The sequence below is a fragment of the Pseudorca crassidens genome, chromosome 12 (assembly GCF_039906515.1).
Source record: "Pseudorca crassidens isolate mPseCra1 chromosome 12, mPseCra1.hap1, whole genome shotgun sequence".
In the NCBI taxonomy this organism is placed as follows: Eukaryota; Metazoa; Chordata; class Mammalia; order Artiodactyla; family Delphinidae; genus Pseudorca; species Pseudorca crassidens.
In genome coordinates, this window is record NC_090307.1 from 90,636,958 (window position 1) to 90,663,798 (window position 26,841).

The following is a 26,841-nucleotide window of genomic DNA, read 5'->3' on the forward strand; positions in this document are numbered from 1 at the left end:
GCGGGGGCCTGGGATTCTGCATTCCCCACATCTCAGGGGATGCCAGGCTGCAGCTTCCTGACCACCCCTGGGGCCTAGAACTCATCTGCCTCATGGGTCTCGGCCTGGGTGCTCTCACCTGCCCCATGCAGGGCAGCTCCTGTCCAGCTTGGCACACAACAGCAGCTGCTGCAGAAGAGCGGTCAGCAGAGAGGATTTGCATGTGATGGGCCCGGGGGGAGCAGGGCCTCTGCAGTGATGTGGGTCGTAGAGGAAACACGTCCCCTCCCCTCCCCTGCAACCTTCCTTCCACGGCAGGAAGCTGGGGCATCGTTGTGATATCAGAGGCCCAGGAAGGGTCCAGAGGACGAGTTAACAGTTTCATGCTTTTCTTAATCCTCGAAGCAGGTTTTCTGAGCCATTTGCTGGGTCTTCAGAGTGGCTCCCCTTCTGTCTTCCGAAGGTTGGTTAGAAATCAGGGGCTGCAGCCCAGGAGCCCCGATTACGTCACTCACACCTGACGACGCTCAACACCCTTCCCGACCGTGGGTCTGCCTGGACTCACAGGGTCTCTCTCCCTCCAGCCCCGCCCGTCCTCCCTGGGGTTCCTGCACAGACTCACTGAAAACAATGCTGGGGAAGGTGCGGGGCCTGGATGGGAGGGCGGGGCCGCAGGCGCTGTGACCGCGACCTTGCGCTGGGGGCCCACAGTCCTCAGCGCCATCTCTCGCTATCCCACTGCCCCTCACGGACGCAGCCTGGGCTTCCCTGGCTCCCGTGATGAATCCCCAGACCTCCCACGCGCACTTGTGCAGTCTTCCGCGCCGGCTGAACGATTTCTGCTCCTTTGTGTGTGAAGCGTCTCCACACCATTTTTTTTGGAACAACGAATCAAGTTTTAGGGAGCTCATCTATTTATTTAAGTGTGCATTTATGAATTTTTAAAGAGCAGTTTCTGGAGCAAGAATTTTCAAGATTAGGGATGATGGGGAAAAATTAGCCAGTGAATAGTAGACTCCAGGTACACAAATGTATTTAAATTTATTTCCAGTTCACATCAATTTCCATCGCTGTAAGCAGTGCTAAAATTGTTCGTTTGTTCCGTGGTATCATCATCTTGTATATCCATCCGCCAGCATCCAAGTGCTAACAACTCTGGATGGTAAGAAGCATTTAAAAAATGTTAACCTTTTTTACTGCAAAAATGCATAATTATTGTAGAAAATGTGTTAATTGTTGATGAGCAAAAGGCAGGAAAAGAATCAACAGTGAGAGAACAGTGATAAATATTCTGTGGCTTTTCAGGTGTGTGTATGTGAGTTTGAGTGTGTACACGCACGCCTGAGTGTGTATCTATCTTCGTGAAAATGGGTTCTGATCGCACACACTTTATTGTAACTGTTTCTTTCTTAACAATTAAATGCATGAATAGAGTGTAATCATTTTTAGTGGCATCAGTCATTCTTCTCCAGCAGGAATTGTCTTCTGGCTAATGGAGTCCCCTGAAGAGACTTTAAAAGTACCTCGACCCCCAGGCTCTCCCAGGGGGCTCTGGTGGTGGTGATGCCTCTGCTGGTGGTGGTGATGGTGATGCCTCTGGTGGCGGTGATGCCTCTGCTGTCTTACCTTATGGATGCCCGTGTTCTTGTATTTAATCAACTCCAGGTTGTTGGATTCTTGGGATATTTTTGCCATTATAAGTCTGTAAGGGGTATCATTGCCATTATGAAATATCTGTAGGTAGACCTTTGCAGACATCAGCTATCGTGGATAAATCCTGGAATTTGGATTACTGGGTCAAAAGTGTCCGCCCTCTATCGTGTACTGATTTGTCAGTCACACTTTGAAGAGAAGAGACCAGGGAACACTGCACAGCAGGAAGGGTTATGTCCTCTGCCCACGGCTTAGCCATCGCTGGGAAAGATGAGAGACTCTGGCGGGAACGGCTCCCAGAAGTAAGGTCTAAGGTGGGGCTACAACAGCCCGTGTGTCCAGATGAGGTGCGCACACTCCCGTGGTGGCGGCCTGTCCTTAGGTGGAGACAGCGCCCAGACGGGCTGCTCTGCGGTCTGCTCTCAGTGCTGCTGGGGAGAATTCACATCCGCAGTTAAAGAACAGGAACCGCCAGAGGCAAAGGCTGAGACCCACATGGCGCTCAGACCCCCACCCGCCTCCAGAAACGTCTGAGGCTCAGCCTTTCACGCCCTCCTCTTCATGGGCGAGGCCGCCTCTCCTGAGCCCCTGGGAAGCCCTCCCGGACCCCAGTCCGCCCGTGATGCTCCTTCCTTTGAGCCTCCACAGCACAGGGTGGAGCCCCATTAGAGAGCTCGTCTCACCCACCTGGAGTAATGGGATTGCTGGATGGAGGTCATGCTCACTTCTATCCCAGGGCATCTGACGTCCTTGTGGAGCTCCTCCCCACTCTGACATGGTGACTGACTGCAGCAGCCTGGGTCCTGGGGCAACTGTGGTGAGCAGAGCAGCCCTGTCAGTCCATGATCGTCACCAGGCATGGGTGACAAACGGATTGTTCTTTTTGGTCCCTGAGCTGTGGGGTTTGTCTGTGACGGCTGCAAACCTTTGTGTGCAACAGGAAAAGCAGCTTTGCTTTTAGGCCACACCAGGCACATTCAGGATCTTAGTTCCCCAGCCAGGGATCGAACCCGGGCCCCCTGCATTCGGAGCGCGGAGTCTTAAGCACTGGACCACCAGGGAAGTCCCAAAGTAGTTTTGATAATAGACTAAAGCGTGTTGGGCACCAGACAGAGCTTCCCTCGCAACCACACTTAGCTAATCTATCGCACAGCCTTACCTATTGTCTCGTTATCTTGCGCTCCAGGGCTCGGAGCCGAAACCCACATTTCCTAGAACATCCTCTCCTGTAAGGATTAGGGTTTGTTTATTATCTGCCTCTGGTACCTCTATTTTATTAGTTCTAATGTGCTTAATCTTATTTAAAGATTTATATTTTATTTTTGCTTCAATGCTTCCTGCTCATGTCATAGAATTAGAATCTCACTGCAGCTTTAATCTCGCCTCTGGGCTCACAAATGGTTTTTCCAAGCTAAAAAACATGGTTCAGAGAGTTTTTACTGTGTTCTCACTTCTGCATGGAGCGTTCACTGTTTATAAACAAGGGACCTGAGCCTCAGAGAGTGTGTTCTGAATCACCATTACACTTGCAACTAGGTCAGTAAGACTGGAGGGAGGGATACACAAATATCTGATTAAGTTAAACGCTCCGAAAGTAAGTATTAAAACATTTGCTGGCACTGTGTAAACCTAAGAGAGGACTCGCATGTTTAAAGACATACACGGTAGTGATAAATTTAGGAGAGATGAAATAAAACAAACGTTCAGAATCACATTGGGATTTACACAGAACCACTCCACGCCTACCACTGGCTGGCCAGTGACCAGATTTGTAAATTAACACAAGTGGCTTCCATTGGTCGCGGGGACGGTGCACAGTCCGTGCCTGGAGCAGTCACATGAAGGCCACCCTGCAGACCCTGGGGGCGTCTGGAGGTGGATGTGTGGGAATACCCACCACTGGTGAGAGCCGGCTGGGTGGCAGGAGTACCAGGTCCTCACCCTTGCAGACGAGACAAGTACGACTCCATCCCCCACCTACGTGAGGAAGCTGAGTCCAAGCTGACTGGATTTCATGGCAGAGACAGGACAGGTCTGTGCCGACACATCACAAGGGCACTGTCGTCAGTGTGGAACGTGCAGAATTGGAGGCGAGGGGACAGCGTGGTGCTCAGCGGGTGTGACGCAGCCCTGCCTACGGATGTGGGCTGTGCTACAGCCTCAGGACCTTGTTGAAGACGAAGCCTTATTCACCATCCAACTCATGTTCATTGAGTACCTGCCACATGGCAGGGAAAGTTCTAGAAATTGTGGAGGAGACACTGGACAGGTCAGACAAGGCTCCTGTCCTCCCGGAGATGACGTCCTAGCGGATGAGGCCAATGGTGATCAAGTAACTGAGCCACGGACATGGTGACACCAGCTGGTGGTGTGCGTTCTGAGGGCGATGAGACGATGATGCAGGGCGACGTGATAGACTGTGTGTGCGTGTGCGTGCGCGCGTGTGTGTGTGCGTGCGTGTGCATGTGTGCGTGCGTGTGTGTGTGTGTGCGTGTGTGCGCGCGTGCGCGTGTGCGCATGTGCATGCGTGTGTGCCGTGTAGGAGTATGTGCAAACATGTAGAGTTTTGTGGATGTGTAAGTGGGTAGGTGTATGTGTGGTGGTGAGTGGGTATGTTTGTGGGTGCGTATGTATCTGTATGTGTGAAGGTGTGCATATATGCATAAGTGTGCAGGCATAGTACATAGCAGGGGTGTGTGTTTATATGTGTGAGTGTGCGTATGCACGCTAATTGTAATTTAGAACAGCGGTCAGGGAAAGCCTCTCTGAGGGTTGACGGTGAAGCTGAAGCCTTGGGAAAAATAATGGAAGAAGGAGCGGCAAGATGAAAGGAGCTGGGCAGGAGTGGGTGCAGCGCAGGGAGAGCGGAGCAGTCTCATGGGACGAGACGTGGGTGACGAGGGGGATGGGGCCAGGTCATGTACGGAGCTGGGGGCTCATCAGCTAAGACATATGCTTGAGGTCGACCCTCTAGGACTTATGAGATGCTAGATGTGGGATGTGAGGCAAAGGGGGAAATCACGGACGGTGCCCAAACCTTTGCCCTGAGCACGAAGGCAGCCTTGCTCTAGAGATGTGGATTACACGAAAGAGAAACGTTCCAGGACTGGGGACGTCGGTAGAATGTTGCTGGTCACACTGGATGCTTCCTCAGCAGCTCCAGGAAAAAGGGCTGTGAATAGTTCTAGAATTTCAGCAGCCCCAAACTCCAGGTCCCCAGTGGGTCTTTTCAAGTCTGCCTTAGACCTTTAGAGCAGGGGTCCCCAAACCCCGGTACCGGTCCGTGGCCCGTTAGGAACCGGGCCGCACAGCAGGAGGTGAGTGGCGAGCGAGCACAGCTTCATCCGCCGCTGCCCGTGGCTCCCCGTCACTCGCATGACCGCCTGAACCATCCACCCCCGCCCCTCCGGTCCGTGCAAAAATTGTCTTCCGCGAAACCGGTCCCTGGTGCCAAAAAGGTTGGGGGCCGCTGCCGTAGAGCATTCCTTGTCTTGTCGTCTACCAGCAGTGGATTATTCAAGCAGCTTCCAAGGAGCACTGTTAATTTCTGTGTAAAGTGTCCAGACACTCCCAGCAATCGTTTCACCAGTGGCCTCACTTTCAGCCACACGTGACGTTATCAAGGTTCCTCTTAAGAATCAAGTTCCCGGGGCTTCCCTGGTGGCGCAGTGGTTGAGAGTCCGCCTGCCGATGCAGGGGACGCGGGTTCGTGCCCCGGTCCGGGAGGATCCCACATGCCGCGGAGCGGCTGGGCCCGTGAGCCATGGCCGCTGAGCCTGCGCGTCTGGAGCCTGTGCTCCGCAGCGGGAGAGGCTGCAACAGTGAGAGGCCCGCGTACTGAAAAAAAAAAAAAAAAAAAAAGAATTAAGTTCCCATGCTTGGTCTCCGCGGGATGATGACTTCATCGCAGCGTTTAGTTGACTTTGTTGCAATGCTTTTTGAGGTAGCAGATTGTGTGCCTCTAACCAGCAGACAGGTTTTCACACCTGGGAATTGTCCAAGGCATTTCCCTGGGAACGTGAACCTTTTCTCTCCAAGTGCACACCGCAGGAAACAGGGACCGGGGAGGGGACATTCCACTGCTGGGAAATACTGGGGCTGAGGCTGTGAACACAGTAGGGGCTGAGGACTGTTCTGGGGCGGTGGGACGTCGGAGGAGGGGCTGGGGCAGCAGGTGAGGCTAAGAGGGGGTGGAGAGAGCCTCTGAGGGGTGTGACGTGAGTGGGAGACACCAGATCTGATCTTAGAGATGTCCCTCTGAAGGCCCGGGAGGGAGGCGCTGGGCGGGTTTGTCATATAAGAGCTTCCCCAGGGAGGAGACTGTAAACTGCAGGAACACAGGCTGGGCGACCCCCAGGTGCTCAACCTGGTCAGTGCTGGAACAATGTCAATTAGCGGCCAGTGCTTAAAGATTGAGATGTTTTGCCTAAAATTCTGATTTCCTGACATTCTCGAGCAGTCAGGGCTCAGGCAGCTCTGAGACCCGTGCCACGTGGCAGCCGTGGCTGGTGCCGGGCGGAGGACACCCCCTCGTGGGGCACAGTCTCACCAGCGCCCCAGGCCCTCCTGGTCCGTAGTTTCCTGTCACCTCCTGCCCGTGGGTGTCCTGAGGATTCACCTTTGCATCAGTTCATATTCACTGAACGGACCTTTGGAAATCTGAGACCCTTCTTGACCTTGAGGAGGTTTGACCCTCAAGTCAGAGGATGGGGACAGACAAGCAGTTCATCAAATCACAGCACAGCATCCCATCAGGGAAACGGAGGGGGAGAACCTTGATTCAAGTCCGTGATGGCGTGGCTGGGAGAATAGTGGCCCCAAAGGCGTCCACACCCTGATCCCCAGGACCTGTGACTGTGTTACCTTACCTGGGAGAGGGGGGCTTGAGGGTGCAATTAGGTGAGGGGACAGCATCCTGGATTACCCAGGTGGGCCCAATCTAATTACATGAGTCCTTAAAATAGGGTAATCCTTCCCATCCTGTCAGAGTGAGAAATAAAATACTGCTAGCCACATCAGTAAACAAAGATGTCTCAGCCCCCGGACCCCCGGCAGTGAGCCCTGAGGGAACTCAGGACGGAGAGAAGAGTGCCTGCCATCTAGCAGCCACCAGACGGCAGCCACCCCCAAGGGCGCACCTTCAGGGAACTCGGGATGTGAAAACGCAGGATACTGCCCCCAACCCCAGAGCTGACGCGCATATGGAAGGAATGATTTCAGCGAGCCCAGACTCTTGCATCTTCCCATACATAGAAAAGCACTACATTCCTTAACTTGAAATATCTGGTTTTCTTTAATAACAATAATCTTTTGAAGTTCAGACTACCTGCCCTTTGTTGCAAAAACCTCTATATATCCTGGCTCCCCGCTCACCTCCTAGGAGTGAGGCAGGAGATAGTTGGACTCCAGGCTAGACAGTTACAACTGTTCACACTTCCTGGGGCGAGAAGAAGATGGGCTCCAGGCTGGACATTCCTTACCAGCCCCCTGTTTACATTTCCTGAGGCAAGAGACAAACGGGCTCCAGGAATACATATTTATGACCGGACTCCTGTCTCTATATATTTTTTTCGGTACGCGGGCCTCTCACTGCTGTGGCCTCTCCCGCTGCGGAGCACAGGATCCGGACACGCAGGCTCAGCGGCCATGGCTCACGGGCCCAGCCGCTCCGCGGCCTGTGGGATCTTCCCGGATCGGGGCACGAACCCGCATCCCCTGCATCGGCAGGCGGACTCTCAACCACTGCGCCACCAGGGAAGCCCCTGTCTATATTTTGAGATCTGCACTTTGATATAAGAAACAGCAATAGAAATAGGGTAAATAACTAGACATTGGACATTTTTGTGGCAGGGACGGAGTGGGACTAAACCCTGTTCAAAGATCAACAGGTCATACATTTCCCATCCTTGGGGCAAGGGAGACACTGCACCTGTACAAAAGCCTTCAAGGGGTCAGTAAGCCAGGGGATGCCAGGCCATAGTAAGTCTTGCTATCTTCCTCCCAGACGCCTTTGTGATGAAATCCATCTCGACTGAGGCGTGTGTACACACCCAGGGGAGGGGCCAGAGACAAATTAGGGGTCTAAACAGTACGATTGACCAAGAAGAAGACAAAGACCCGGAAGACTGCCCCCTGTAAAGTGATTTAAATTTCCCAAAGGCGCAACAACTCCTCATGACTCTCTCTCTCCGAGTTCGCCCATGCGTCTTTCCACGTGTACTCTGCTTTCCTGATAAACTCTTCCCTTTTCTCTTTACCTTCTGCCTCCTTGCCTGAACTCATTCTTGACAAGACATCGAGAACTAGGGACCCAGGCCCTAGCTGCTGGCCCCTGTGGTCCAGTGGTTAGGGCTCCCGGCCCAGGAGCTAGGATCCTGCTTCCAGCTACTGCTCACTGCTGCTTCCTGCAAGCTGCCGCTTACTGCTGCCTGCGTCCCAGATCAGGAGCAGTTCTCTCAGGGTCACTTGAGGTGCTGCCTCCTGGACTTGAAGTCCTAAGAATGTCCACCAAATAAAACATAACCCTCAACTTTTCAGTTGTGCATTTTTTTTAGTCAACGAGAGAGACAAGATAGAAGAAAAAGGATAGATTCAAAGCATGAGAGGGACTCAACTGCTACTGCTGGCTCTGAAGATGGAGCGAGGGGCTGTGAACCAAGGCATGTACATGGCCCCCAGCAGGTGGAAAGACCCTCATGCGACAGTCAGAAGGAAACAGGGATCTCAGTCCTACAACCACAAGGAACTGACTTCTACCAACAACCCAGATGAGCAAGAAAGCAGGTCCTCCCCTAGAGCCTCCAGGAAGAAACAGCCTGCAGACATCCTGATTTTAGCCCAGTGAGACCCACGTCAGTCTTCTGATCTGCAGAACTGTGAGATGACAAATTTGTGTTGTCTAACCCATTAAGTTTGTGGTAATTTGTTAGGTCAGCAAGAGGAAACTATACAGATGGTTGTGTTTCTGGAAGAAACAGCTGATCTTCAGCCTGCACAGACTGGAAGGCCGCTCCACCTGAGGACAGGTGCGTGTGCAAGGTGTTGGAGTGGAGCTTGGTTGGTGAATAGAAATAACGTGGTGGGAAGGGTGGGTCCAGCTGTCCAGGAGGGAACGTTGAAGGCATCTCAAGTGTCCTGAAGGGTGGGAAAGGGTGAGTAAGCCCTAAACCACCACCATGAACTAGAATCCCCCAAGTTAAGGACCCCCTTACCTGAGCGTGGATGCTGCCTTTGCTTAGCAAAGGAACACAGACCGACACCCTAGAAGTGATCTTGGAAAAGAAAACTATAAAGTTATAAAACTAAAAAACTCAATCTTGCCTCAGATCCCTTGGGAAGGGTGCGGCCCTGCTTGTGAGGCACTTACCCCCACCCCATGGGTTGTTTTCCTTGAAAAAAGGGGGTCAAGCTCGTTCCTAAATTGTTTTATTTTTGTCTTTGGCTAAAAGGGATGTTGCAATTATTACCCAGTCTCAGACAATTTCCAGAGGATTTTGCAAAGTTGTGTCACACATGTGTCACTGTTTTCATGCCTGTGTGCTGAGCAGCTGGTGACACCAGCATCTTACGATGGGAACATCTAGGTGGCGGGACAGTAAACAACACAGTAATTTTCCTCACGTTGTCACATTAGCTGGAGCGTTAACAGCCTTGTCGCAGTCACAGCTCTCGTTAGGGAGTTCGGTGTCCTTCCTGCAAGCAGGCTTCAGAGTCAGAGCAGAACAGGATCCCTGGTGGAGGCGCGTGTGCTCCCTCTGTTATAAATCACCAGGCCCGACAGCGCGCCCTCGCTGGGACTGCCAAACACAGACGAGCTGGTGGGAGACCTCGAGCTTCAGTCGAGCTCCTGTAGACTCGGAGGACACAGAGAAGGTCACCCCAGAAACCTGGCACACAAATCCACGTGGGCAAATGATGGAGGAGGTGGGGGCAGGAGGGAGCGCCCTTCCTGGGGCTGTTGAGGGAAAGGGCAGCACAGAGCGGGAAGCCAGCTCCCCAGGCTGACGGCGGGGCACACGGTTGGTCCCAGACCCAGGGGCGTCGAGGCCCTGAATCCTGAGCGAGAATCCCTCCAGGACGCCCATCCAACCCGAGTTGCTGGGAAGCCTCTTCCACCCGAGCCCGGCTCTCCCACCAGGACTGAGCCCGTGCTTAGCAGCCTGGTCGGCAGGTGTCATCTGCTCCCGTGACTGTCCCAGACAGGCGCCCACTCACTGGGTGAAGAGGCCAAAGACAATCACATCGGGTCACTGAGCCATTGGACCCGTGTTCTCCTTCCCAGACCCAGATTTTGGAGACAGACTCAAGGCAGGCCTCCTGGGTCAGTCCAGGACCCTTTCCTGCAGCTGTGAACCCATTTCAGACAAAACCTCTCACATCAGTGGAAGACAGCAGCACACGCCACCCCGAGTGTGCCCTTTGGTACACACGCCACCCCGAGTGTGCCCCTTGGTACACACGCCACCCCGAGTGTGCCCTTTGGTACACACGCCACCCCGAGTGTGCCCCTTGGTACACACGCCACCCCGAGTGTGCCCCTTGGTACACTGATTATTGGAGCTGTCGGCACTGGAGGAACAGCAAAGGCAGGAGAGACTTTCTCTGAACTCTCTTGTCTGCCTAAAGTCAGATCCTCCCAGGACCTCAGCTGTCACAGATCCCCTCCTGGAAGGCTCACCAACAGGGAAGGTTGGCTCTTGCCACAGGAGAGGAGACACCACATTCTGACAAAGCCTGTCCCGAACTATCCTCCCATTTATTCTTCCAGGGGCCCTGTCATCTTTCCTAAGACTCCTTCACTCTCCCCTAAGAGGTCTGCATCCCCCTCCCCTTTCCCTATTCAGATGGCTTTTAGTCTGGATTCGAAGTCAGCTCGGGGGAGTCACTCATTTTCCTGGGTATCTACCATGTGTACTTGAGGTACGTATGTTAATAAACTTCTGTTTGATTTTCCCTTGTTAATCTGTCTTTCATTATAGAGTCCCAGCCAAGGAGAACACAGGAGGGTAGAGGGAAAATATTTGTCCTCCCTACATCAGCGCGCTTAACAAGCGAGCCCTGCCTCACAGGAGCTCTCCTGTCTGACGCTGACTCTTCTGTTCTCAGCTAGGTTTACTGATTAAGGGCAAGGCTGCCTTCTCTGATGGTTGTCAAACAGTAATCAGTGTCGAGGCAGCAAGAACAAGGAGCTTTATTTGGGGTCTTAAGAGCAATTCAGGAGATACAGATTCAGGTGAAACCAGAGTGTTAACAGGAAAGAGAAAGAGTCAAGAGTTCATGAAAGCAGGGGGCTTCCCTGGCGGCGCAGTGGTTGAGAGTCCGCCTGCCGATGCAGGGGACACGGGTTCGTGCCCCGGTCCGGGAAGATCCCACATGCCGCGGAGCGGCTGGGTCCGTGAGCCATGGCCACTGAGCCTGCGCGTCCGGAGCCTGTGCTCCGCAATGGGAGAGGCCACAGCAGTGAGAGGCCCGTGTACCACAAAAAAAAAAAAAAAAAAAAAAAAAGAGCTCCTAAAAGCAAATGCCACAAGGTTGTTCAAGACGTATGATGCACTGTGATTCAAGAAAGGGAATGTGTGTTCCCTAAGGGATGGGCTGTCATGAGTTATTTTAGGGTGAAGCGTCTGATAAATATCTTGAGTTTCTGGAACATCAGGCAGGTATTGTGGATGCTGCATTAAGACAGTAACTGGTCAAAAAGTCAGGTTCCATCCAGGCTAAGACATGCATGAGTCATCCTTCCTCAGTGGTCCCCCAGCTCCATGTCAGAGAGCTCTCTTAGCAATACCGACTCCATTTTGATTTTCCTTTCACGTTTCCCCCTTTGGATAGAGATCCTCTCTGGAAAAAGCATCGCTGAGCAACCATTTGGTTATCTGGCATCAGCATTGACTTCCTCAGCACTGGGAAGTCTCATTCCCAGAAAGTCTTCTCCCACAGAGGAGGGAAAGAGGTGGTTACGTGAGAGGTATCGTTTTAGAGCGTTTATGGCCACATTTGGGCAACAAGGATGCATCTCGGAAGTGAGTTGTAACTGGCGTTCAAAATAGATCTTCATTAGGAGAAATCTTATGGGGGTGGTTAATCATCTCCAAACATCAAGCGATCATTATCCCTGTGGACGGTGTCATAGCACAACAGTGAGAGATACAAAATATCAACAACTTATAGAACACACACACTTACTAATATTGCAGCAATCAGTAGCGATGTCATAAGCAAGGATCTTAGCCTACTTTCACCTGAGCCTAACCAGCCTTTTCGTGTTTCTACAAAACTGGGCATTGGGTCATTCATGGCATTTGTTTGTATTTTCACATGACTCATTAAGTTGGTGACATTAGAAGATTCACCTGGTGTTAAAACACAACATTCTGCTTGTATTATAGCACAGGTACCAACGTAAGAGGCTGTTATAATGTCAAGATCCAGCCAGTTTTGTAAGACTGCCTTTCTTATTAAAGATATTTCAGAATTGTAAAGGTTTACAGCTTGTTGGGGAAATCTGGTTAAAGCTTCTATATGAGCAATGACGTCTTCAAGTCCCAGTGAGGGAACAAAGCTGGATGCCAGATGACTAAGCTAGCCCACCTTGCTTTCTATAAGGGATAATTTTCAGGCACTGTGTTGAGAGTTGTGTGAATATGCCCTTGAGTCCAGGGAAATCCTAAGGTACAACATCCTATCCATCTGGGAGGGACCCAAGGCCAGAAGTTAGTTTCACAAAGCCATTGGGTTCCATTTCGGATTACCCAGTAAGTACTGTGCCATGTATTCCAATCAGTTCCAAACCAACCAATAGCTTTTTTTTTTTTTTTTTTTTTTTTGGTGGTACGTGGGCCTCTCACTGTTGTGTCCTCTCCCGTTGCAGAGCACAGGCTCCGGACGCGCAGGCTCAGCGGCCATGGCTCATGGGCCCAGCTGCTCCACGGCATGTGGGATCCTCCCAGACCGGGGCATGAACCCGTGTCCCCTGCATTAGCAGGCAGACTCTCAACCACTGTGCCACCAGGGAAGCCCCAACCACTAGCTTTTTAAAAAGTATTTATTTATTTGGTTGTCTCGGGTCTTAGCTGGGGCACATGGGATCTTCATTTTAGCACGTGGGTTTCTCTCTAGTTGTGGTGCATGGGCTTCTCTCTAGTTGTGGCATGTGGCTTCTCTCTAGTTGTGCCATGTGGGCTCCAGAGCATGTGGGCTCAGTAGCTGTGGCATGTGGGCTCTGTAGTTGCGGTGTGCAGGCTCTCTAGTTGTGGCGTGCAGGCTCCAGAGCACATGCGCTCAGTAGTTTCAGAGTGTAGGTTCAGTAGTTGTGTGCACGGGTTCTCTAGTTGTGGCATGTGGGCTCTAGAGCACATGAGCTCAGTAGTTGCAGAGTGTAGGTTCAGTAGTTGCGGTGCACAGGCTCTCTAGTTGTGGCGTGTGGGCTCCAGAGCACATGGGCTCAGTAGTTGCAGAGTGTAGGTTCAGTAGTTGCAGTGCACGGGCTCTGTAGTTGTGGCGTGTGGGCTCTAGAGCACGCAGGCTCAGTAGTTGCGGCACGTGGGCTTAGTTGCCTCGTGTGTGTGGGATCTTAGTTCCCTGACCAGGGCTTGAACCCGCATCCCCTGCATTGGAAGGCGGATTCTTAACCACAGGACCACCAGGGAAGTCCTCAACCACTAGCTCTTTCTTTCTTTTTTTTTTAACATGTTCATTGTAGTATAGTTGCTTTACAATGCTGTGTTAGTTTCAGCTAACCAACCAGTAGCTTTTAAAGTGGCAGGTGTGGCACAAGAATCATGTGCCCGACCAAGATGCCAGGTACTGTTAGGTAAGCTCACCTTGGTAAGGTTAACTGTTTCCAGCACAATGGTACTGAGATGTCCTTAACACAGTGTTAACCACATAAATCTGTCCGGTAACTGGGGAACACCCTAAAAGACAAGAGGTACCATTCTTCAGTTCTGACATCCTAATTCTTTCCTGAGATTGGGTCGTGGTAGCACTAAGAGAAAACAAATACCGATGCACAGAGTTATTCAAGGTTTGGTTGACGGGCCATTCATGTGGGTTCCAATGAATGATATCCATGATTTCTAAAGTAATGCAAGCATTTCTTTCTTCTAAAATGAACTTTCTTAAAGCCAACCAGTCAAACCCTTATAATGGAGATAGTCACCAAGGTGACTCAGAAGGGCTGGACAAGGGTGGTTGTCCACAGATCCAACAATGGGATCCGTAGGAGACAGATGTTCGAATCAAAAGCATTGCTATATGGGAGAAGGCAAATAAAAAGGAAGATTGTACGGACCTGGTCCCAAATCATGGGAAAGCTCTCCACAGCAGATGTGTTTGCTTCGTCATCCTGGCTTTTGTCTGGTTAATTTGAGTTTCAGGTCTCTAGATGGTTGTGAAGTCCAGGCAGGAGGTGTTGCCTTCTTTGAATGAGAAACATGAATCCATGAGTCAATGCCTTTAAGTTTAGTGGCACAAGTTAACAGTACCTGGTAAAGTCCCTTCCAACGAGGTTGAAGGGTGACTTTGTGAAGATGCTGGTCCCAGCAGACATACTTGCCAGGTCATGATGTGTAGGTCTTCGTCTCCCAGGAGCATGCTGTGAAAAGTTTGCTCTACAGCCTTTGCATTAATTTTAAGGGCTTTAGTTAATTCTTGGAAGAAGGTGAGGAGATCTCCTTTCGTCATAGCAGACTCATATATCCTTTCACCTAGCTGCATGTGACTCCCAGTAACAATTTAAAATGGTGACAGTGTATTTTTCCTGAGGGAGTGATTCTGAGATTAAGCAAAACCAAAGGCAGTGCTTCAGGCCGAGGCAGCGTAAAAGGTTCAACTAATTTTAAAACTAATAGTTTAAATTATTCCGTTAGTGCATATACTACCAGTTCAGAGGACTGAGGACGGTAGGTGCAGTGAAAAGGTTGCATAAGTGGCCAAATATTACAGACAGACTCTAAAATTTATCCTACAAAGTGGAAGCCTCTGTCACTATGTAGTTCAGAGAGATTTCAAGTTGGGATAATCTTTTCTAATAGCGCTTCGCTAATTGCTGTGACTCTGGGACAAGGAAATGCTTCTACCCAGTGAGAAAAGCCTGCGGATCATTCCCAGAACATAATTATACGCTCGAGAGGGAGGCAGTTGGATGAAGTCTATTCGCTGTATCTCCTGAGAGGAGAGGAGAATGTCCCATAGATGTATAAACAGGTTTTTCTGGGTCATATTTAGGACAGACTTGATGTCTCTGATAAACCCGGGAGGCCGTCTTTGGGGATAACTTCCAATTGCATTGTTTTCCCCATTTTATCAGTATTCCAGTGAGTTAATTCATATATGTCGTTCAAGATTTGTTTTTATGTTAAAGAACTGATACATTAGAATGGAATTGACAATGAAAATTGATTATCTCTGTGACACACGTAATTTTAAGATAATAAGTAGAATTATGACTGATAACATTATACTAGGACAGATCCAAATTTCAGGAATTTCATATCATCTCTAACACATTTATGTTAGTAACATGTACCCATACAATACAACCCAGGAAGATTTATCAGCCTTTATTTGACAATGCTTCCGTGTAATTTAGCCTACCAAATAAGGTAATTAGTTTAATGTCTCTCTTTTATAGAGAGAGAAAATAAATCTTTTGACGTATTCCAGGGGACCTTCTGGAAAACCTCAAAGTTATTTCCCGGTCAATAAGACTTCATTTAGAATGTGATTTGTGGGAAGCTTATTAAAAAATATCAAAAGCTTTAAAAACACTTGGTGAAATAGGGTCATAGGTCACTGTGAAACATTATCTATTCATTTAATCAAAGTGACAAAGACTTCACGGGCAAATACAGAAAGTTGAATAGTTGTAAAAAGTCTTACCTACAAATTATAGCATCCTTGTTTTTCTATACAGATTATATTAAAGGTAAATACAATCTTTGCTTACAATTTCTCACTAAGACTAGACCAATAATCTAAAAAACCGTTCTTTTAACAGAGAGAAAAACACATTTTAACTTGGACTAGCTTACTTTTGATATAAAAACTCGTTTACTTAATTAAATCCATTCCAATCTTATCCATTCCTGACCACATATAAAATCCTTTTCCAAAGATTTCGTTTTCATAAATCTTCTTGGCCTCTCTCTCTCGCTTTAATCACATACATTAGAAATTTCAAGCCCTTAGAAACCTTCCTGGGGAAAACTAAAAAGGAAGCAGTTATGAACTTCCTTTCACATTAGCATTCCATAGATTGGCAAACTTATACTCTTTATAATTTCTAGAAACATGCCTCCTCATAGAACATTTCTGTGTGGCACCAAACCTGTTTACTAATCGTCCCAAATATCTTTAGTTTCTCTGCAAAAGGAAGCCTATGTTCAGTAATTAATGTTTCAGTATCTTATTTGGGAACGAGCTACATACTTAATGAATTTAACTTAACTCATTTAACTTAATTTAGCAACATTCTAAGGGTATAAGTTACCAAAGAATTTTGGGAAGCTATTTTCTAAGTTGACATATCAGAAAACATAATTATTCTTAAAGAGTTCACCTAAAGCTATGATTCCATTTACATTTATTTAGTTTACCTATGAAAACACCATACCAAGTTACTTTTCTCGCTGACAAATTTTGTAACAGAGATAATATGAATTATTTGACTTTTAGTTAACCTAAGTGCAATAAAAGTAGTTTTCTTAATGTTGTTAACTCTGAAGACATGTCTATATTAATTAAACCAACAGGCTTAGACTAGCTATAATACTGAATATTTTCCCAGATCACGTAAATCTGAAACTAATTTGGGTTGGTTTCTACTATATTTCTGAGAAGTTTATGCAAGCACTTGTTTGTGAAACTCAATTAAATAGAGCTCTTTTACAAACTAATTTTGGCAATACCATTTGGAGGTAAGAAAATACCATTTCTATAACATACATACATAGATATACACACATACAGATACACAGAGAGGTCCCATAGTTTTCATTTTAAAACATTATTCATGAACAGGTACAATACAAAACCCACTAGTTTATAAATAACCGTTGGAATAAATAAGTCTATCCACTTAGATGGCTAAAGTCGTTCGTTATTTGTGGAGAAGACTTTTAAGATATTTATTTGCTCTTGACAAGCAATTTTAAGGAGGCTGTTTGGGCAAGAGAGTCCTTTTAGCAGTTTGTGTATGAAGAGGCCTCGTTCCCTCTCTCTTTCCTCAGTCTTGGGAGTTGGAGATGGTCTAGATAAGAGTTCCCAAAGAGGTTAGAAGCATTTTGAGATAAATAGGGGAGGTTTGGAGACCGATGGAAAAAAAAAATGAATGGGTTTTAACTGCCTCTAGAGATGCATGTCCAGTTTTACAAAGATTTGTAAGATGTTAACACATGTGACTTTTCGATGTTGAATAATGAAATAGGCCAGCATTTGGAGAACTTGCATCACTCAGTGAACCAGTATTTTCTGAGTGATCAAAAAATCATGTGTGGGTACAGTATCCATTCCAAGTACCAATTGGACGAGTGATTTTATCCATCCTAACAGAGCACGAAAACTTCACTGGATAAGGTTTCATATTCCACACTCGGCAGACCTCTAAGAAACTACCATTTGGTGAGTTCCAGTATGAAGTCAAAGAAAAATACCCATAATTATCTAATAAGGCAATTAATACACTCCTTCCTCTTTCCAGCTACACATCTGTGTGATGCTAGATTTTCAACCAAAACAACAGATCAGGGGCTTCCCTGGTGGCTCAGTGGTTAAGAATCCGCCTGCCAATGCAGGGGACACGGGTTTGAGCCCTGGTCCGGGAAGATCTCATATGCTGCGGAGCAACTAAGCCCGTGCGCCACAACTACCAAGCCCGCGTGCTGCAACTACTGAAGCCCGCGTGCCTAGAGCCCATGCTCCGCAACAAGAGAAGTCACCGCAATGAGAAGCCTGCGCACCGCGACGAAGAGTAACCCCAGCTCACAGCAACTAGAGAAAGCCCGCACACAGCAACGCAGTCAAAAATAAAATAAGTAAAATAAATAAATAAAAATTAATTAATTTTAAAAAATAAATTAAAAAATAAAATAAGTAAAATAAATAAATAAAAATTAATTAATTTTAAAAAATAAATAAATTAAAAAATAAAATAAGTAAAATAAATAAATTTTAAAAAAACAAAAACAAATCACAGTAGCCCGACTGAAGGAGCAGATATGAGAACTCAGCAGGCTTCTATGAAGTCAGACATTAAAAAGTTTTTGCAAAATTGTGAAACAGCGCTGCTCTTCTCCCTCAAATCTTTTTGTTTAGGAAAATACAGTTATTTTTCATTAACTTAAATGACATCATAGGTTGATCCACCCATTCAACTACATTATACCTGATTTTCAACGGGGCTGTCATTACAGGGCGGTGGGCAGTAAGGCCAGCCTTCTGCAAAATGAAGGTCAGAGAGAGATGAATAGCAAGGAGGAGAGCCTTGTGGGGACATCCAGACGGACAGGAAGAAGCAGAGGGAGCCAGAGAGAACGCTCTCAGAAACCTCAGAGGATGTTTCCAACTGGGAAATCCTTTGCGATAATTCTGAGTTAGTTTCTTTGAGGGAAGAAATAGTGGATTCATTTGGGGGCGTCAGATATCAGTTGCAATATGCTTCCCATACTTGTCTTATCCTATAGTTTTTTTCCCAATTGAGCATGAAAATAGACTCGTTTAGAAATCTCAAATGAGCCCCAAGTGGACCAAGAGTGTTTCAAGTCATGGCAGGTAATTTTAGTCCAACATCTGAGAAATTTACAAGAGGAAGTTTTGAAATGAGTTGGAATTCTGGATGGCAGCCGCCCGTCAGCAGTGCCCTTAGAAATTGAACTCCCCATAACAGAGTACTCACAAGATGAAGGATTCCCTTCCCAGATAAAGCCAACACCAGAGGAAACCCAAACAACTCAGAATCTTGACCAAAATGGGAGGACTTACACCCATGACCTAGGGCTGCCAAGGAGAAGACTGAGTACAAGGGACTCTTATAGGTAGCTTACTCATGTCCATGGCACTGTTGGAAGTAGAGGTGAGTCACTTTGGATCCCACTTTTGACACCATGTAATGTTGAACAATAAACGGTATCAAGGCTGCAAAGAATAGTAAGATCTGTAATTCAGGAGACACAAATTTGGATAAACCAAGAGTGTTCCAGAGAAAAGAAAGAGTCAGGGGCATATAAAGGCAAAAGCCACAATGTTGTTCAAGAATTCTAATCTTTAAAAATTTTACCAGTGTTTTAATCTCACATTTCATCCTCATTTACATGAAAAATTGGCATTGCTGAGGCAGAATATTTTAAAATACACAGATGCTGCCAATAAAACATTGCATGGCTGTTCAACGGAAACATAAAGCCACTGAAATATATTAATTTGTCAGTACACGTAAATGTTGCGAAGCAAAAATTTGGGAGAAGAACAAATAAAGAATTATGATTGATTCTAATGCAATAAAGGAAAAATTTGTCCTTAAAGAATGTGCTGTGCAAGTTACTTTAGGGAAAGTGTCTGATAAGTAGGTAAACATCAAGAGTTATTTTAGGGTAAGGGCCTGATAAGTATCTTGAGTTTCTGGAACACTGGGCAGAGGTTCTGGACGCCTGCATTAAGACCACAGCGGTCAAAACATCAGATTCCACCCAGGCTGAGATGTCCGTAAATCACACTTCCTCAATGGCCTCTCGGCTATATTTTAGAGTTCTCTCAGCAACACCAGCTCCATTTTCACTTCCTTTCACATGATGGAGTCTGTGGGAGAAGACACAGCTCCTTTTCCTAGAACCTGGAGAATGGATCCCTTTTCTCCATGAAGGAACTTCAGTGCCCGTGGCCAGATGAACTCCAGACACTAAACCCAAATTGCAGAGGAGTAACTTGGGGTCAGTGGTCACAGTGAGGGGCCTGACCAAGTTCAGACACACCCCGCCCTGGTCCTGAGGGGAGGACCCCCCCAGGGGAGAACCCAGAAGAGCTTCCCAGGGGTCTGAGCCCCGGGACTTGAGGGCTGCCGCAGCCCTGGGCCATGGGGTCAGTGGACGGGTTGAGGGGGCCCCGCACCCACCCTCAGACCTTTGCTCTGCCTGAGGGACGGAGCTGACGTGTCTCCAGAGAATGGAGTTTGGACCTGCTCCGGCACAGCAGTCAGAGGACCCCCGGGTCCCCGCAGCGCCCTGTCCTCCGTTCCCTCTGGTGCACTCAGGGCCGGCTGTGGGGCAGGAAGCAGGTTTCATCCATGTTCACACCTGCACGCGTCACCAGGTGAGAGGCTTTGCAGGAAAGGCAGCCCCGAGGGTGGGTCTGAGCCTCCCAGGGGCCCTTCAAACCCTGCTCTGTGTGTCACCCGAGCTGAGCCCAGGGATGCAGGGTGGTGTGTTTCCTGCTCTGTGGCTGTACCTGCAGGTCTGAGCTACAGAAGGAGGGGCTGAGCCCCAGGTGGGAACAGTGGAGCTCCTCTGTGGAGGGAGGCTCAGGGGCCTCCGGAGCGCAGAGCGGGCCTCCTGTCTCCAGCCCCACCAGGCTGCAGGCGCTAGGTGATCGGCTCCCTGAACCCAGTGCCTGTGGGCTGCACATCGAGGGACAGCAGAGCCCAGCCTGCAGGTGAGGACTCGACCCCTCCCTGTAGCACAGGTCTGCACAGCAGCTGGGGGCTCGGAGCACGCGGAGCACACGCAGACCCCAGCCTCTGCCAGAGGCGTCGTCCCCTCTAACGGTCCCACCCGAGCTGTCAAAGCGGCCCCGACGCCTGATCTGAGGGGTGATGGGGGGGTTGGCTCTGCCCCCCTAGGCTGTAGGAGGGAAGTGGGGGGAGGTCTGCGGGGAGAGGCGGCAGCTGGAGCCGGAGCCCTGGGACACATACCTGCTCTGGGGCCAGGGTGTGCAGGGGCTCTGCCGGGGGACAAGCCTCAGGACAGGCAGGAGCCCTGCGGGAGGAAGGTGGGGCAGCGCCATCTGCAGAGCTGGGCTGGGTGAGGGCTGAGGACGGCTGTCCTGGGCCCGCAGGGAAGGAGTTTCTCACAATCCCATGTAAGGGCTGCTTCACAGGTGGTGAGCTCCCCATCACTGGGAGGGTTCAAGAGAGATGGGGTGACTGATCTGCAGCTCAGTCCTTGGGGAGAAGTTGGACCTTCCTCTCCATCAGGTTCCCTGATGATAAATGTTGGAAATGGCATCTGGGAAGCTTTAGCATGTCAGGTTTTTGGCTTCTCCCTGCAGAATCTGATTCAGGGTCTGGGGTGGGGCCCAAGGATGCCCTTGCCTCTGCAGCTGCTCCCGGATCTGAGGGTCCTGATTCCTGGGGTCTGAGAGCCCAGGCCTGGGATTGACCTCGGACCCTGCTCCACGCAGACAGGGCTCCAGGAGGGCAGGGGTCTCCATCCCAGTGCCCGGAACAGCTCCAGCTCCAGGCAGATGCTCAAACAGGGAGATCAGTGCCCCCTTCCCCTCTCCCGGCCCCTGGGCTATGAGACAAGGGCCCTAGCCCTGGGGGTCTTGAGCGTCCAGCCTCTGGAGATGAGTCCTGGACAGTGACACCCCAGCAGGAAGCCCCAGGAGGAGGCGGCGCACGGAGAAGTCTGTCCCCAGCCCATGGCATCGTCCTGCAGGACGGGGTCTTCCCGCTGTGACAACTAGGCACGCACTGAGCGAGTCACCCCTCCTCGAGCAGTCGGCAGATGGTCCTGCTTTGAAAGCAAACTCCAGTGGGGAGCAGGGTCCACATCGGGTGCTGTGATGTGTGTGGACTGACCGTCAGGACCCAAGTCAACCCCGAGTCCCCAGTCCCTCTGTGCACACATGGGGGGCAGAGGATGAGGCGCAGGGAGCTGAGTCCACGCGGCAGCCCCTCAGCATCGCTCTCCTTCAGGACGGGACCTGGGGGCGGCGTCTGGATGAGCAGGCGGCAGGTGGCAGCAGGCTCTGTGCTCCCAGTGGGCAGAGATGCCCAGGTGGCCGGACATGTTCAGTCCTAGGAGGGGCCCCCAGCACGGCTCTGCAACCCCTGTCAGGAGCAGATCCTCCACCCGGGGGAAACTGCTGGATCCCCAGATTCCCACAGGACGTGACTCCGGAACCCACTCTCTGCTGGTCGCAGTGATGTCAGCACAGGGCCCAGGAGGTGGGAGGAGCTATGGGCTCAGGTGACCAGGCCAGGTTTTCTCCTGCCTGTGCTTAGTCCCATCAGGGGTGGAGAGCGGGCCTCGGGGAGCCTGGGGGAGGGGCTCTGTCCAGGTGAGGTGCCCAGAACACCCAGGGGCACCTGATGGAGCCCCAGGCAGCGGTGACCTGGACCCTCAAGGGGCTCTGGGCCTTGATGCCCCCGAACTCGCTCTCCAGGGCCTGCAAAGCATTTCCCACCTGCATTCTGCCCAGAGCTGCCCGTGACAGTCTCTGCCTCGGGGAGCGGGCTGACTTGCAGGTTGCAGACAAGACCCAAGTGCCCGAGTCATCTTACTTTAAATAATTCAGTAGGAAGCATGGAAATCAAGCTGGAGCTATTTCGGCTTAAGGACAACACGTTTAAAGACGTATGGATTATTTATTCCTTTAATTCGCCCTCCAATGCAACCATAAATTCAGACTATTAGATTTTTAATGAATATTAGTTTCTAAAAGTAAACTTGTGGTGGCCCCGGTTTTCCAGTGAAAGGGGAGGGAGGGAAGGAGACTGTTTTTCTCAGGCTCTGAGGGCCCCAACTTCTGGGGCAGGTCCTGGGTGCTCAGGTGCCCGGGGCAGGAGGACCAGGGTCGGCGTCTGTGGGGGCATCAGACAAAGGGCAGCCGTGCCCTGACCTGGCGAGGAACAGGAGGCAGGCGGACGTGAGGGCGGCAAGACGCCCCGGTGTCAAGCCTGGTTTCAGGCAGCCGGATGGCAGAGAGTCTGGCCCTGAGACATCTGGGGTCTAGGAGGGTCAGGCAGGGGTGCAGCAGGCCGGGTGCAGGAGGAGGGAGGGCGGAGCTACCCCATGCCCTCTGCCCTGGACTCTGCATTCTCCCCTCCACTCACCTCCCCACACCCCCTGCCCTGCGCTGGCTGAGGGGCTGACATCCGACCTCCATGGACAGCATTCCCGGGCTCCCTGCCCGCTGGCCTCTGCGGGATTTGGACATCAGGGCTGCCAGCAGGAGGACGGAGGGAACGAGGAGGGGAGGTGGGCGTTTATCCCGGCCCCTCCCTGCTCAGGGCTCTGCATTAGGTAGGTCACCCCCCCACCACACACACACATAGACGCGTACCTGCCGCCCCCCTGGGCCAGGCTCTGCTGACGCAAAGTCCAGGAGCTGGCGGAACTAGGAAGCCAGACGTGCTCCATAGAAAATGCAGGGTGAGGAGGGGTGACCGGGAGGTGGCCGAGGGTCAGGGAGTCTCTCTTAGGAGGGGACATTGGTGTTGGGAAAGAGAAGTCCATGCTGACGTCCAGAAAGTGCGGGACTGAGCACGGCCAGCCTGAGGGCCAGTGCGAGGCCCGAGCAGGTGCGCAGCAGGGAGACGGGGGCTCAGGATACAACAAGAGGAGCAGCCCAACTGCATCTTCCACCAGCTGGGCGCGGAAACACAGTCTCCCTCCTAAGTCACAGCGGTAATTCCCCGGCTCCGGAGCACAGAAGCTCCTGGACACATCTTCTCCTGCCGCCTGGTTGTTTAATCTGGAGAGCAGGGGCGAGCCTTGCAGTCCTGTCATTCCTGAAACCAAGTCCCCCTAAAACTGAGCTCCCCTGCCGAGTTTATGATTTACTTCTCTACCCAATACTTAGTTCCCTTTCTTATCCCACCCCCTGTTCCCCTCAGGATTGAGGAGTATCAGAGAAAAGGGGGGACTGAAACAAAGCAGGACACTGTGGAGCCCTCCTGAGTACAGAAGCCTCACTGTGTCCCCTGTTTCTTGTTTGTAGAAAAGGCTCCAGCCTCCTAGGCCTCCCTTGAGTTCCAAAGAACAGACTCAAGCAGTTAATAATTAGGGAAGTGAGGGAACAAGAAACAAAGGGGGAGCAGTCAGGCAAGAAAAGTAATGATGCCTTAAACAATAGTTCAGTGATACAGCAGAGTCCTAGTTCCTCCTGAAGGAATATAACAATCTGACGGATATCTCTGAGTTGTTCTGCAGAAACTAAGACCCCCCCCTACCCAGGGAGAGGATGGTGACTACATGCCGACACAAGCATGGGGACCCCAGACTGGTTGGAACCAGAAGGTGGAAGATTAAGATTCCCCAAACATCACCCCGTCACCTCACCACCAACCAATCAGAGGAGAGCCATACATCCTGCAGCTCTCACCTCAAATGTTGCCTTTAAAAAGGCTTCCCTGAAAGCCACCAGGGAGTTCGGGTCTCTTGAGCATAAGTTGCCATTCTCCTTGCTCAGTGCCCTGCAAGTGAACCCTGCACTTCCCTCACCGCAACCTGGTGTCGCTAGATTGGCTCTGCTGCGGGGCTGGTGAGTGGACCCAAGTCTGGCTCGGTGACATTCCCTTAATTATTAGTGTCTGAGAGACGAGGACCAGGCAGTAAACGTGTGTCTGCCCCCCATGGCAGGAGTCTCCTTGCCCGGACCCACCGCCGCTAGCTCCCCCTCTTCTCAGCATCTGCAGAGTACTGCCTCATTCCCGATACCAGTTTCTGCTTTTTGAGGCAACAGAGTGCTAATCGTTTCAGAGGCGTTAGATGTACTCGCTCTGCTCACAGAGGGTGTTTATCTTCCTGGAGGGAGGGCAGTCCTGAGCACCCCCAGCTCCGTGTGGGCAGCGCAGTTCACCCAAGGGGAAGGAGCTGCTGGTGCAAATGCCTGTGATCATGAGAGAGTCAGACAATGGGTCCACGACGGGTTAACTTTGGGTGAATCGGTAGCCAAGTGTAACTGTGTCGTGCTGACCCAAACTGGCGTGCAGCGTGAAAGACTCAGTTCTGACTTGAGGTTGTCTGACTGGAGGGGAGAATTCTGTGACCCCGTCAGTAGCCTGAGGTCTGAATTTCTGATGGCCCGTTGCATAAGTTAACGACATGCCCTGTGGAATTGCAACGGTGAATGGACTTCTCCATAAAGGGCAAAATTTGGAGGGTGGCCATTGGAAAGGGTGTGTCTGGGGACCTGGAGATACAGACACTAAGGGGTGGACCTGCTGCCACATGCGCACAATCTGACCTCACCCTCCAGGGCACAGCTGAACCCCTTTAGGAGCACATGGCATGAGGCAGTCTAACCAGAGCCCTTTCTTTTCCTGAGCATCTGGGTGTGTTCTTTGCAAAGATGTTTGTTCAGTTCCCCTGGCTGGTTTTAAATTGGGGTGTTTTTTTTTTTTTTGCTATTGTGTTGTATGATTTCTTTATACATCTTGTATATTAACCTCTTATCAGATGTATGATTTGTAAATATTTTCTCACATTCTATAGTTTGCCTTTTCATTTTGTTGATTTTTTATTTTGCTCTTCTGAAGCGTTTTAGTTTGATTTAGTTCCAGTTATTAATTTTGCTTTTGTTGCTTGTGAGTTTGGTGTAATACCCTGAACATTGTTGCCAAGACCAATGTCAAGGAACTTCTTCCCTATGTTTTCTTCTAGGAGTTCTATACCTTCAGGTACTATGTTTAAGTCTTTAATCGATTTCAATCTATGTTTGTGAGTGGTGTAAGATAGGGGTCTAATTTCATTCTTCTGCATGTAGTTACTCAGTTTCCCCAACACTGTTTATTGAAGAGACTATCCTCACCCCATTGAGTAATCTTGGCTCCCTTGTCAAAGATCAGTTTTATGCAAGGGTTTATTTCTGAGCTCTCAACTTTGTCTCATTGATGTGTTTGATTTTATGCCAGTACCATGATGTCTTGATAATTATAGCTTTGTATTATAGGTTTGAAATGGGAAGTGTGATGCCTGTAGCGTTGTTCTCTTCTTTGGATGGCTTTAGCTATTCAGGAATTTTCATAGTTCCATACAAATTTTAGGATTTTTCTATTTCTGTGAATTTTGATAGGGATTGAATTAAATCTGCAGATGATGTATGATTGGAATTTTGATAGGGATTGAATTAAATTTAACTGGAATTTTCATAAGGATTGAATTAAATCTGCAGATGACGTATGATCCTTTTAACGGTATGATGGACATTTTAACAATATTAATTCTTCCAATCCATGGACACAGGATATTTTTCCATCTGTATGTCTTGTTCAATTTCCTTCATCAAAGTCTTGTAGTTTTTATTGTGCAATACTTTCACTTCCTTGCTGGATTCCTTCCTGAGTATTTTATTATTTCTGATGGTATTGTGAATGAGATAATTTGCTTTTTAAGATATTTCATTTTTAGTGTAGAGAAACACAATTGACTTCTGTGTATTGATTGGGTGTCCTGCAACTTTGCTGAATTCATTGATTAGTTCTAAACGTTTTTTGGTGGAGTCTTTCAGATTTTCTATACATGACATCATATCATCTGCAAACAGAAAATTGTACTTCTTCTTCTATGATTTCGATGCCTTTATTTCTTTTTATTACCTGATTGCTCTGGTTAGGATTTTCAGTAATATGTTGAATAAGAGTGGTGAGAGTGTTCACCCTTACCTTATTCTTGATCTTAGAGGAAAAGCTTTTAACCTTTCACCATTGAGTATGGTATTAGCTGTGGGCTTGTCATATATCACCCTTGTTGTGTTGAGGTACAGTCTATATCCAGTTCATTGAGTTTATTTCTTTTATCAAGAAGAGATATTGTATTTTGTCAAATGTGTTTCCTACGTATATTGAGATGATCATATGAATTTCATCTTTCATCCTGTTAATGTGATGTATCACATTTACTGATTTTTTTGTATGTTGAACCATTCTTGCATTCTAGGGATGAATCACTGTTGATCATGATGTACAATCCTTTTAATCGTGCCATTGAATTCAATTTGCTACTATTTTGATGACAATTTTACATCTAAATCCATCAGGGATCCTGGTCTAGAGTTTTCTTGTAGTGTCCTTATCTGGCTTTAATATCACAGTAATGCTGGCCTTGTAAAAAGAGTTTGGGAATGTTTCTCCCTCTTCTATTTTTTGGATGAGTTTGAGAAAGATTGTCACTAATTATTCTTTACATGTTTGGTAGAATTCACCAGTGAAGCCATCTGTTTCTAGGCTTTTTTTTGTATTGGGAGGTTTTTGATTACTGACTGAATCTTCTTACC

At 49.1% G+C, this 26,841-nt stretch overlaps 1 long non-coding RNA gene across 1 annotated transcript; it reads right to left on the bottom strand.

The window, feature by feature from the left end:
• Positions 1-890: 890 nt before the first annotated feature.
• LOC137204198 (uncharacterized) lies at positions 891-8,915 on the bottom strand. The gene is made up of 3 exons (XR_010933465.1): positions 8,844-8,915; positions 2,320-2,444; positions 891-2,060 (listed from the first exon to the last, which is right to left on the bottom strand). It is a non-coding gene; the product is annotated as an uncharacterized lncRNA (long non-coding RNA).
• Positions 8,916-26,841: the final 17,926 nt, after the last annotated feature.